At 36.6% G+C, this 12,846-nt stretch overlaps 1 protein-coding gene across 1 annotated transcript in view; it reads right to left on the bottom strand.

Moving 5' to 3' along the window:
* The window catches only part of NSD3 (nuclear receptor binding SET domain protein 3), a 121,330-nt gene that overhangs the window by 97,787 nt on the left and 10,697 nt on the right, over positions 1-12,846 (bottom strand). The gene's annotated exons all lie outside the window — the stretch shown is intronic.

Genomic DNA, 12,846 nt, shown 5'->3' with positions numbered 1-12,846 from the left:
AGCTGTGGGATGTGGTGAGAGAGGATACTGGGGACCTCAGACATTTCCAGACTTCGGAAAACAAAAGTTTTAACCTGTGGAAAGGGAGGAAGGTGCCTTTCCAAAAACCTACATTAACAATTACCTAAAAGGGTTTCAGCTAAGAACTTTATTGGTTTCTTGGGGTACCTGGCTGGTTCAGCTGGTGGAGCATGGGACTCTTGATCTTGGGGTTGTGAGTTCAAACCTAACACTGGGCATACAGCTTACTTAAAACAACAACAACATACAGGGCACCTGGGTGGCTCAGTCAGTTAAGCATCTGCCTTTGGCTTAGGTCACAATTCCAGGGTCCTGGAATGGAGCCCCACAGCGGAAATCCCTGTTCAGCAGGGAATCTGTTTCTCCCTCTTCCTCTGCCCCCTATGCCTGTGTGTGTTCTCTCTCTCTCCCTCTCTCAAATAAATAAAATCTTCAAGAAAAAAAAAAAGAAAGAAAGAAAGAGAAAAGATCTTCTTTGGCTTGTTAATATCACAATTTCCAAATATCTAGATTATTAGAAGGGTCTTTCTTGATATGCTGCAAAACTAAATCATAAGCATTTAATGAAAGCACACTACATAATTCATGTAAATAAAAATGACCCAGACACCAGACAATATGAAAAGACTGGAACTCTATGTTAAGGATGTGGGACTACTTCATCTTTGAATCCCCAGACCAACTACTGTGCCTGACACATTATCAATAAACAAATCAATTATAAACCAAAGGGGGCATCACAATAAGGGCCCATAGGATTGGCTTAACAATACAAATATTTCAATATGAATTATAACCATTAACTAGTTTTACTGAAATGCCACTTTATGAGCAGCAGGCATTTAGAACTGACTGTACAGATTTGCTTCTTCCATTCTTAAGAAAGGTCATGAATAAAGCTAGTAAGTATCTACACTATGATAATATGTCCAACGCAAAACCAAACTAGCAATAGGTAATTCAGGTCGCTAAGAGGAAAACCACAACAAAAAATTTTTGCCCCAATTATTTTTAAATTTTTTCAAAAGTTATTATGTAAACTTATTATTATCAAGTAGTCCTTCCATTAGAAATTGGAGAAGATAGTTTTTTTTGTTTTTTTTGTTTTTTTTAGATTTTTATCTATTTATTTGAGGGAGAGAAGGGGAAGGAACAGAGGGAGAGAGACAAGCAGACTCCATGCTGAGCATGGAGCCTGATGCGGGGCTCAATCCCAGAACTCCAAGATCACAACCTGAGCCGAAACCAAGTGCCGCATGTTTGACTAAGCCATCTAGGCTCCCCTAGAGTAGAAGATACTTTATTACGTGCTGGAAGCACAGAGTATAAACACATCACACAAGATAGTCATTGACAGACAAGAGATTTTTCTCTCAGGAAACTAAACATTTACATAACCACATTAAATACAAAGCTCACTACCATGAATCAAATAATTCTATGGGCATATATAAAATATTAACATATTAGGGTCCACGTTTATTAAAACAATAGATATAAAATAAAATGAATCTTTTCTGTCTTTTGTTTTAGTGTATAAAAATTGCAGTCACAGGACACCTGGGTGGCTCATTCCATTGAGAGCCCGACTGACTCCTGGTTTTGGCTCAGGTCATGATCTTGGAGTGGTCAGGTCAAGCTCTGTGTGGTGCTCCACGCTCACTCTGTAGTTGGCTTGAGATTTTCTGTCTCTCTCTCTTTCTCCCTCTGCCCCTCCCCTGGCTTGCTCTCTCTCTAAAATAAATAACTAAATCTTAAAAACAAAAACAAAACCCCTGCAATCACTACTAATGATATCAAGAGAAACTGTCACTACCGAGCATAACACATCACCACTGAGCATAACACATGATAAGAATCTGGACCTCTAATAAAATGACTTTCCTTTTTTCAAATTATTTATAGACAAATACAAAACCTGTACTAAACACAAGATCAATTTATATGAGAATGACAAGCTATATTTGAGGTGTCTTTGAGTAACTTTAGCATCCAGAGAACTGCCAAATGTGTTCAGGTACCTGAAATTCATGTTTATCTTTAATTTTCAAGGCAAAGGGTAGCAGTGCCATCTTTAATCATGGAAAAATCAACCATTAAAACCAATCTAAGTTGACCCCTGAACAACACGGAGGTTCGGGGCTAACGCCAAGTGCAGTCAAAAACCTGCAGATAACTTCTGACTCCCCCAAAATTTAATTACTAATAGCCTATTGTTGACCTTACTGATAACATAAACAGTCATTTAGTACATGTTCCATGTTACACACATTACATACTGTATTCTTACAATAAAGTAAGCTAGAGAAAATATTAAGAAAACCACAAGGAAGAGAAAAATACACTTACAGTACTGTATTTATTAAAAAAAAATCTGTATGTAAGTGAACCTGCACAGTTCAAATCATAGCAGTCAACGGTCAACCGTACTTCAATTCTAGAAAACGTACAAGAAACTTACGATGTTTTGTTCATTGCTGTGCCCTATCCCCTGGTACAGTAAGGGAATGAGGAAGGCTGCTAAATGAATACAGAGATGGCGTGAAACAACAAAGGAAATTACAACTGCTGTTTTATTAAATACTCATTTCCAACCAAGTAATGAAGGCAGAAGAAAATACATTTGGCTATCAAATAGAGCCAAAAGCATAGCCCAAAATCATAGCACTAGTGGTTTGCTATAACAGGACTTCAACTTCATAATCTAAAATTATGCAGATAATTCCAGTATGTAACCTTCTTTGGAAACCTCATCGAACTGCTGTGTTATGCTAACCTCTAAAATTACTAACATTTCTCAAGAGTCAAATATGACTTACCAAATCAAATTTGGTCTTTTGTATCTAGACTTTACGTAACTCACTGATCAAGAAGTGATCCAAAATTTAAATACATGACTAAGAAGGCAATACATTTACCAGCAAGTTTACACTCTAAAAGGGGGTTTTTCCAATCTGAGCACTACTAACATTTTGGGCCAGATAACTTATTGTGGAGGGGCTGTCATGTGAATTGTAAGATGTATAGTAACAACCTGACCTCAACCCACTAGATGACAGTAGTACCACCTGCCAGTATTAAGAACCAAAAATGTCTCCACACCTTGCCAAATGTTCCCTTGGGGGGGCAAAATCCCCCCAGGATTGAGAAGCACTTTCCTAAAATGTAAATGCTTATTATCTCTGAAAGGAATTATGGATGAGTTTTTTTTATTTTTTTGCTTTACCTTTTGCTTCTCTCTAGATTCTATAATGAGCATATAAAAATTTTAATATATTTTTCAAAAGAAAAAATACCATCCACTAATTATAAACCAAGAAAATATTCATATTTATTCAGCTTGTACCCAATTTTTAAAGACTAATGGGCACAGATGTTTTTCCAAATATGAAGTATTTGGAGTATCTGGATATAAGTATCAAAATGTTAAACAAAAAACTGCAATTCAATAGACCCAGATTTTTATCTATATAAGAATCTCTTGAGGGGCGCCTGGGTGGCTCAGTGGGTTAAGCCTCTGCTTTCGGCTTAGGTCAAGATCTCAGGGTCCGGGATCAAGCCCCACATTGGGCTCTCCGCTTAGCAGGGAGCCTGCTTCTCCCTCTCTCTCTGCCTGCCTCTCTGACTACTTGTGATCGATCTCTCTCTGTGTCAAATAAATACACAGAATCTTTATTAAAAAAAAAAAAAAAAGGAAGAATCTCTTGAAGCTTCAAATGAATACTTTAAAGATGCTTTAAGTAGAACAGTGTCATTTACTGAGCACTTATGTCTTGTTCCAAGTGCTTTATAAGAATTACAACATTAAGCCCTCAGAAAAACTCTGTAAAGTGAATATTAGCATCTCCATTTTACAGAAGAGGAAATTGAAAAACAGGTTAGGTGGCTTGTCCAAGGTCACACAGATATTAAGTGATAAAGCCAGGAGTCAAACTAAGACAGTCTTACTTCATGACCTGCACTCTTTATCACATGCTGTACTGTAACTGACCATTAAGCCACTTTTCTCTCATGTCTATATTAGTTCAGAAAGGCAATGCTTATTGCTTCAGAAAACATCCCTTATTACTGTAATTAACAAAGACAAGATCTTCAACTTGGATAGAGGCTGTGATAGAATAATGTCCCCCTACCACATGCCCACACACTAACCCCTGGAACCTGTGAATATGTTACCTTATGTGCAAATGTAATTAAAGATCTTACAATGGAGAGAATATCCTAGGTAATCTAGGTGGGACCAATGTAATCACAAAGATCCTCATAAGTGAAAAGGGGAGAGAGAAGATTCAGACATCTGAAGACACTGTACTTCTGGCTTTGAAAACAGAGGAGGGGGATCATAACCCAAGGAATGTAGGCAGCCTCTAGAAGCTGGAAAAGGCATGAAAACAGATTCTTCCCTAGAGCCTCCAGAAGGAATGCAACCCTACCCTATCTTGATTTTAGCCCCGTGAGACTTCTGACATCCAGAACTCCAAGACAGTAAATCTGTTGTTTTAAATTTTGTTGTGTTTAAGCCACTAAGTTTGACATCATTTGTTACAGAGGCAACATATTAGAGTTTTTACAGAAAGCATTTCCAAACACTCACTTTGTTGTCCTTACTTCCACTAACATCCCTAAAAAGCATATAAAAGGGAGAAGGGAAATTACCATAGATTCATTAGCCTAAGATTTGGGGAACCTGAAACAAATATCAGTTTAAAAAGTCTTACCTATCACAACATAAATACTCCTACCTATGGATATAAATATACTAATGTCACCTAAAATTTGTCCCTGCACAGCCAGAAAAAGCCATTAGTTGCTACCTTTTACATATGCAGAAGAAAAGGAAATTATTTCTTCCCATTCTGAAGGCACAGTCACTGCTGCTTTCTATGCTCTTGAGTTAACTTTCATTCTAGTCATAGATGTGATGCAAATAATGAAAGGGCAATAAAGCCATTTCCATACATGACACAATGTTATGAGTCCTTTTATTACTAAAATATATTTTATAAAAGATTTTATTTATTTCATTCATAAAGCCATTTCCATACATGACACATTATGAGTCCTTTTATTACTAAAATATATTTTATAAAAGATTTTATTTATTTCAGAGAGCTCTTGAGTGAGTGCATACAAGTGGGGGAAAGAGGGTGGCAGAGGGAGAAGGAGAAGCAGACTCCCCACTGAGCAGGGAGCCCGCTCACATGGGGCTCTATCCCAGGACCTGGAGATTATGATCTGGACCAAAGGCAGACACTTAACTGAGCCACTCAGATACCCCTAAAATGCTGTGTTTAAGATTTGCAATTTCTGATAACTAAAATCACTGGACCATACTGGATATTGTGAACAATTTTCACAAAACTATTGGGGGGGGGGGCGTGGAGAAAATTTGCAGTAGTAAAGACAGCACTATGGTAAGAGCTATTTTTAAAAAATCTTTCAATTTAAACACAGGATAGCCAATTAAAAAAGAAAAGCCTCACATAGCTGTTCAAAAAAACTGTATTACACCAGTATTTTTCTAATGAATAACCTCTAGGTGGAAATGTATCTTGTAAAGACAAGTAACAATAAGTTCCCTAAATAAAAAGGCTTTCATTTACATCTTAAAATGCTGTTTAACTATTTAAGAAAATGTACAGATATAAGTAAAAATAAAATCCTTCCCACACTTCCCATGTTGGCATTTAAAAATCAGAAATTAAATCACCTAAGTTACTATAAAAGAATATTTGATTTCCAACTACTTTTTTTTTTAAGATTTTATTTATTTGAGAGAGAGAGTAAGCAAGAGAGAGAACACAAGCAGGGGGAATGGCAGAGGCAGAGGGAAAAGCATACCCCGCAGTGAACAGGGAGCCTAATGAGGGGCTCCATCTCAGGACCCCGGGATCATGACCCAAGTTGAAAGCTGACACTTAACCAACTGAGCCACCCAGGTGCTCCAACTACTTGCAGATAAATCGTAATCAGCCAAATACTGTTTACATCAGTTAAAGTGCCTATGTCTGCTACACAGCAATGTTTGTTCATAGACCCTAAGTCAAAACAACACATAGGAAAATCAGAAATAGGCGGTTCTGCTGGAATGGTTTTCCTACCATTCCAAACCAATGGTATACAAATGACTTTCAGTAAACCCCTTAATCTCTAAAAGGTTAGGAAATGATTCTCGACATTCAAAAACTGACTATGGAAATTTTTCTCTTTTCCCCTCTACTTTGTCAACCCTCTGATGCTTTATGTGGATGGGATTTATTTAGTACATATATGTATGTCTGGACTAAAGTTTGGCTTTAAAATAAGAGTCCCCAGAGAAACATTTCTATACAAAATCATTCTAAACTAATCACTTTAATTATCCACACCAATGTCGCTAAGGTAATCAAAAGCTAAGGCTCACCTTGCTGATTTCCACATTTCACGTGGCATGTTATTCCAGATATATATCTCATTCTGCACAGAATCCTTTTTGTGACATGGTTCATTACTGAACACCAAATATATGCCAGACCCTGTTCCAGGTCCTGGGAAATCAAAGGAAGTAAGATTCTGGTCTCATGGAGCTTAAATAAGCAAGAAAATTTCACATAGTGATAAGCTATATAAGTAATAAAGTAGGGTAATAGGATGCAATGACTGGGGGGCTAGATGGTATAAATAGGATTCACAGATTCAAATCCGGGAATTAGTCATATATAAAGATTTGAAGAGGGTAAGTAAAGAGGTGATCATTAGGTATATCTTTTATTTCCTTTCAATTTCTGTTTGTTTCAGAGGCTTCTGAGCTATGGCTATAGTAAAAAGATTTAAATAATAGTTTAGTCAAGTATTCCATGTAACATGAAAAGTTTAAGCTTTAAATATTATTAAACTTTAATATTCCAAAATACTACTGAAATGAAATTATTCGGTTCTGAATTTTTCGAAATAGCTTTCAAATAGCTATTATTACTAAGTTGTTTTCTCTGACTGGATTTCTTCACTAAGACCGTATTTTGGAAAAATGAGATTTTAAAACCCAACCCCACAAAAACACAGAAATACAGTAATCATAAGAATGTGAAAAATCTACTTAATTCTTTCCTTTATTAGGACTGTCTAGGAATGGGGCACCTAGGTGGCTTAGCTGATTAAGTGTCTGACTTCATTCAGCTCAGGTCATGTTCTCAGGGTCCTGGATCAAGCCCTACATTGGGCTCCCCTCAGCAGGGAGTTTGTTTGTCCCTCTCCCTCTGCACACCGTCCCCACTCCCAGCTCATGCCCGCTCAAAAAAAAAAAAAAAGAAAAGAAAAGAAAGTCAAATCTCGGGATGGTTGGGTGGCTCACTCAGTCAAGCATCGACTCTTGATTTCAGCTCAGGTCATGATCTCAGGGTCATGAGATCTGGCTCCGTGTTGGGCTCTGAGCTCAGCTGGGAGTCTACTTGAGATTCTCTCCTCTACCCTCACTCTCTCTCTGTCTCTAAAACAAAAAAATAAATCTTAAAAATATATATCTAAATCTGTGCTGGCCAAATGTGACTACTTAATTTTAAATAAGTAAAAATTAAATAAAATTAAAAATTTTATGCTCAGATACACTAGCCACATTCCAAGTATCCAATTCAATATGTGCTAGTGGCTGCCATATTAAACACACAGATACAGCATTTTTATCACTGCAAAAAATTCTATTGGGCAGTGCTGATGTAAATTATTTTTCAAATTTGAACTAAACAGTACCATTCCAAAAGAGCTTATAAAAAATAAGGTTCACCATAAACTTTTTAAAGGAATGGGTGTATAGTACTGTGAAGCCAGAAAGAAGTCACAGGAGGTTTAGTAATCAGATTTATATACCAGAATAAGACTCAGATAAATCTGGGGATGAACAAAAATGTATTCTTCCATTGGTCTTTCAGTAATGAGACTTGAATTTTAGTTCTGATTCTACCTTTAACTTAGCTGCTGAACTCTGAAAGGATATACAACATCTTTAGACTTCTGTGTATAGCTCATTAATAGAGGTTAAATCAGGTGATTTGGATAACTGACATGATCCTTAACAATGGGAAACTGGGCTGTGATTCCTCCTACTTATCAATAAATAGATGTATGTTTAGGATTTTCATTCTGACAAGAATATATATGGTTTAAAAAACTTAACTTTAAGGTCTTATATACCATATTAATATTACATAAAGATGTTATTTGTTTTGTTTTATTTTTGTAAGTAGGTTCCACATCTAGCACAGAACGCAACACAGGGCTTGAACTCACAACGCGGAGACTAAGACCTGAGCTGAGACCAAGAGTCAGATGGTTAACTGACTGATCCACCCTGCATTCTCCCATCTTCTTTTTTAAAGTAGATTTTATTTTTAAATAATCTCTACACCCAATGTGGGGCTCAAACTCACAATCCGAGATCAAGAGTCACATGCTCTTCCAACTGAGCCAGCAGGCACCCCTAGATGTTATCTGAAAGAGCAAACAATTATATGAAATTCACAACCAATATTTATTTACATAAACAAATAAAATTGTAGAGGGTAAGACCAGCACCACTCTATTTCCTTCTACAAAATCCTCTAAGTAATCAAGGTGTGTTAGACAAGTGGCACACTTTTATTTTTTAATTTTTCTGAGTCTGGGGCGCCTGGGTGACTCAGTGGGTTAAAGCCTCTGCCTTTGGCTCAGATCATGATCCCAAGGTCCTAGGATCAAGCCCCGCATCGGGCTCTCTGCTCAGCAGGGAACCTGCTTCCCTCTCTCTCTCTACCTGCCTCTCTGCCTACTTGTGATCTCTGTCTGTCAAATAAAAAAATAATAAAAAAAATAAAATTTCTGAGTCTATACTACTAATAAAAGAGCAACACTGTTTTTAAAAGCATAACTGTACTACCTCACAATCTGTTTAACTCTAGTGTTGCCCCAAATATTTTTGAAATTTTCACTTAAAAATTTTCCATGAAAGGGACGCCTGAGTGGCTCAGTTGGTTAAGCTGCTGCCTTCGGCTCGGGTCTGATCCCAGAGTCCTGGGATTGAGGCCCATATTGCGCTCCTTGCTGAGCAGGGAGCCTGCTTGTGCGCTCGCTCTCTCTCTCTCTCTCTCTCTGACAAATAAATAATAAAATCTTTTAAAAAAAAATTTTTCCATGAAAACTGTGTGGATGACAGTTAAGGATATTAAAATATCCTGTATTAGGAAGTGACCTGCATGAAATGAACACAATGAATGAAATACAAACAAATCACACAACCCTATATTATATTTCAGTGAACTAGACAGTGTATCACTAAATACAACTATACAAATTTCATTTGACTATGATTTATTATAGGATGTTTTAGGTTGCTTTGTAGTTCTTATTTTTTCCTGACTAAACCACAGTACTACTGAACTGCCTTGTATCAATACAAAACTTACTAGTAATATACCCTGTTTCCCTTATCTACTTGGTTTAACCTCAACTGTCTTCACTTTGTTCTTGACCACACCCGGCAAAAACAGACACAGTAATTACCACTTGAAGAAAATTTAAATTATTTTTCTATACCTTACATCAAGGGTACTGGCTCACAGTGAAAATTACTCAAACTAATTAACTCCTATCAATCATTTTGTTCCATTCACCATGAAATCTAGTAAACTAACAAGCTGATCCATGTATCTTCCTATCTCTTTCACCAACAAACTTCTAAGTTATGGTACAGTAGTTTCTTGAGGTTAGTTCTTAAAATAATGCAAATGTTCAAACTTTACTTTCTTTTACCTTGTATTCTCCATTTCTTTTTTTTTTTTTTTTTTTAGAATTTATTTATTTATTTGACAAAGAGAGAGATCACAAGTAGGCACAGAGGCAGGCAGAGAGAGAGAGGAGGAAGCAGGCTCCCCGCTGAGCAGAGTGCCTGATGTGGGACTCGATCCCAGGACCCTGGGATCATGACCTGAGCCGAAGGCAGTGGCTTAACCCACTGAGCCAACCAGGCACCCCTGTATTCTCCATTTCCCACAGCAAGGCAAAAAAAGAATGTATCACAGAAATGATACATAGTTTTTAAAATTCTAAGTGATTTATTGTAATATCTAAAATCAGAATTTACTAAGTTTATCTTTCCTCTAAAGACAAGTTTTTGGTTCATCAGGATTATCACTTTAATACCTAATGACCAACTGTATTCAACATTTCATCTTGAAAATAAGCAATAAAAGAACATAAGTCACTTCATAGAATACACTCAAATTTTATACTATCACCTATTTGCTTAATCAGAACACTAAGCGTTGGTGAAGCTATAGCCATTATGCTGTTGTAATAACAATAGTGGAAGTAAATTTGGACTGGAAAGTTAACTTCATGTTCATACTTGCACCAGCACGAATTCTTACAACTGGGAAACACTCATATAACCCATGAAAAGATTCTGTTCAAATATTAGTCACCATTCAACTGTTAATTTCTGTGAAAGAAAAACGTAGGCCAACTAAGTTAATGTCTTCATCCATTAAACATGTGACTAACAGCTAGTTCATTTTGCAAATATTTTTCTTATATTAAAAAAAGTCATTAGTTATCACCTATATGCTAGTACAGTTCCAGGTACATTCTAACAATTCTGCTTTGCATCCCTGTAATTCCAAAAAGCAGTCATTTTCATCTCCAGAGATGATAACACTGAGCCTTTGTTGTTAGGATGGGAATAGGTCTCCTTGATTCTTGCCCTACACTCCACTGCCCACTGAGCTGGGAGGAAAAAAAAAAAAAAAAAGATGTTTTGTTAAATGACTTAAAGCAAACAGAATGACAGAACAACTTTCAGGGTGAAGGTCAGTGCAAAGCAAACCTCTCAATAAGAAAAAAATAGTTCCTATAAGATAACAAGTTTGTTACCATTAAATACATAGGTATAGAACACACTTTCTATAGACATTTTCAAAGATAAAATGCTTCTAAATAAAATATAAATGAAAAGAAACATTTTAAAGTACATAAAACCTCTTTCAATAAAGCCATCTTGACTGGACAGGAGAATGATTTTATAATTTAAAAAAATCTGCCACATACTTAGTTTCTTAAATATGAAGAAACTTTGCATGTCAGGTTTTTTTTCTTTTTAAGATTTTATTTATTTGACAAACAGAGATCACAAGTAGGCAGAGAGGCAGGCAAAGAGAGAGGGAGAAGCAGGCTCCCCACCGAGCAGAGAGCCCAATGTGGAACTTGATCCCAGGACCCTGAGACGATGACCTGAGCCAAAGGCAGAGGCTTAACCCACTGAGCCACCCAGGTGCCCCAATGTCAGGTTTTCTTAACAAAGGAAATATGAGCATCTTCTTTTCATCAGTGACTTTCTAAACTCACTCATAAATAGATGTGGAGCATATTTCAATTATATCTCAATAAAGCTGGAAATAAAATTTAAAAAATAAATGCTAATGATTACAAAGAAAAACTGTATCACACAAGCAACTGAGTTATTGTATATTTGTACTACACTTTAAAAATCAAATATTTAACAAAGTTTTCTGACACTGCTGCATGTTTAAGTTGACTCAAAATTTTCTGGAAATATTCTAAAATTAATTGTGGTAAGGGGCGTCTGGGTAGCTCAGTCCACTGAGTGTCTGAACTCTAGGTTTTGGCTAAGGTCATGATAATCACAGTCATGAGATCAAGCCCTGTGTGGGGCTCTGCGCTCAGCAGGGAGTCTGCTTGGAGATTCTCTCTCTCTGCTCCTCCCCTGATTCTCTCCCTCTCAAATAAATCTTTAAAAAAAAAAAAAAATTTAATTTTAACTGTGGTGATGGTTGTACAATTCTACCAATATACTAAAAAACAGTACACTATATACTTTAAATGGGTGAATTACATGGTATGTGAATTATTTCTAAACAAAACTTATTTTAGTACTATGTTGAATAGCAGTGGTGATAGTGAACAGCCCTGCTGTGTTCCTGACCTTAGGGGAAAAGCTCTCAGTTTTTCCCTACTAAAAATGATATTTGCTGTGGGTTTTTCATATATGGCTTTTATGATACTGAAGTATATATCCTCTATCCCTACGCTGTGAAGAGTTTTATTTTTTTTAAAGATTTTATTTATTTATTTGACAGAGAAAAATCACAAGTAGGCAGAGAGTCGGGCAGAGAGAGAGAGAGAGAAGCAGGGTCCCCACTGAGCAAAGAGCCCGATGCGGGGCTCGATCCCAGGACACTGAGATCATGACCTGAGCTGAAGGCAGCAGCTTAATCCACTGAGCCACCCAGGCGCCCCACTGTGAAGAGTTTTGATCAAGAAATGTTGTACTGGTCAAATGCTTTTTTTTTAGTATCTATTGAAAGTATCCTATGGTTCTTGTTCTTTCTTTTATTAATATATTGTATCACACTGATTGATTTGTGGATGTTGAACCAACCTTGCAGCCCAGTAACAAATGCCACTTGGTCTTCACCTCAGCAATCAGATACCAAAAAGAAACAAAAGCATCTGAATCAGCACAGAAGTCACTCTCACTCTTTGCAGATGATATGATACTTTTGTGGAAAACCCGAAAGACTCCACTCCAAAACTGCTAGAACTTGTCCAGGAATTCAGTAAAGTATCAGGATATAAAATCAATGCACACAAATCAGTTGCATTTCTATATACCAACAACAAGACAAAAGAAAGAGAAATTAAGGAGTCAATCCCATTTATAATTGCACCCAAAACCATACAATACCTAGGAATAAACCTAACCAAAGAGGCAAAGAATCTGTACTCAGAAAACTATAAAGTACTCATGAAAGAAATTGAGGAAGACACAAAGAAATGGAAAAATATTCTATGCTCATGGAT

Source organism: Mustela putorius, unplaced genomic scaffold (genome assembly GCF_011764305.1).
Source record: "Mustela putorius furo isolate JIRA1106 unplaced genomic scaffold, ASM1176430v1.1 tig00003976_pilon_pilon_pilon, whole genome shotgun sequence".
NCBI classification, from domain to species: Eukaryota; Metazoa; Chordata; class Mammalia; order Carnivora; family Mustelidae; genus Mustela; species Mustela putorius.
This window is presented reverse-complemented; position numbering and strand designations above follow the sequence as displayed.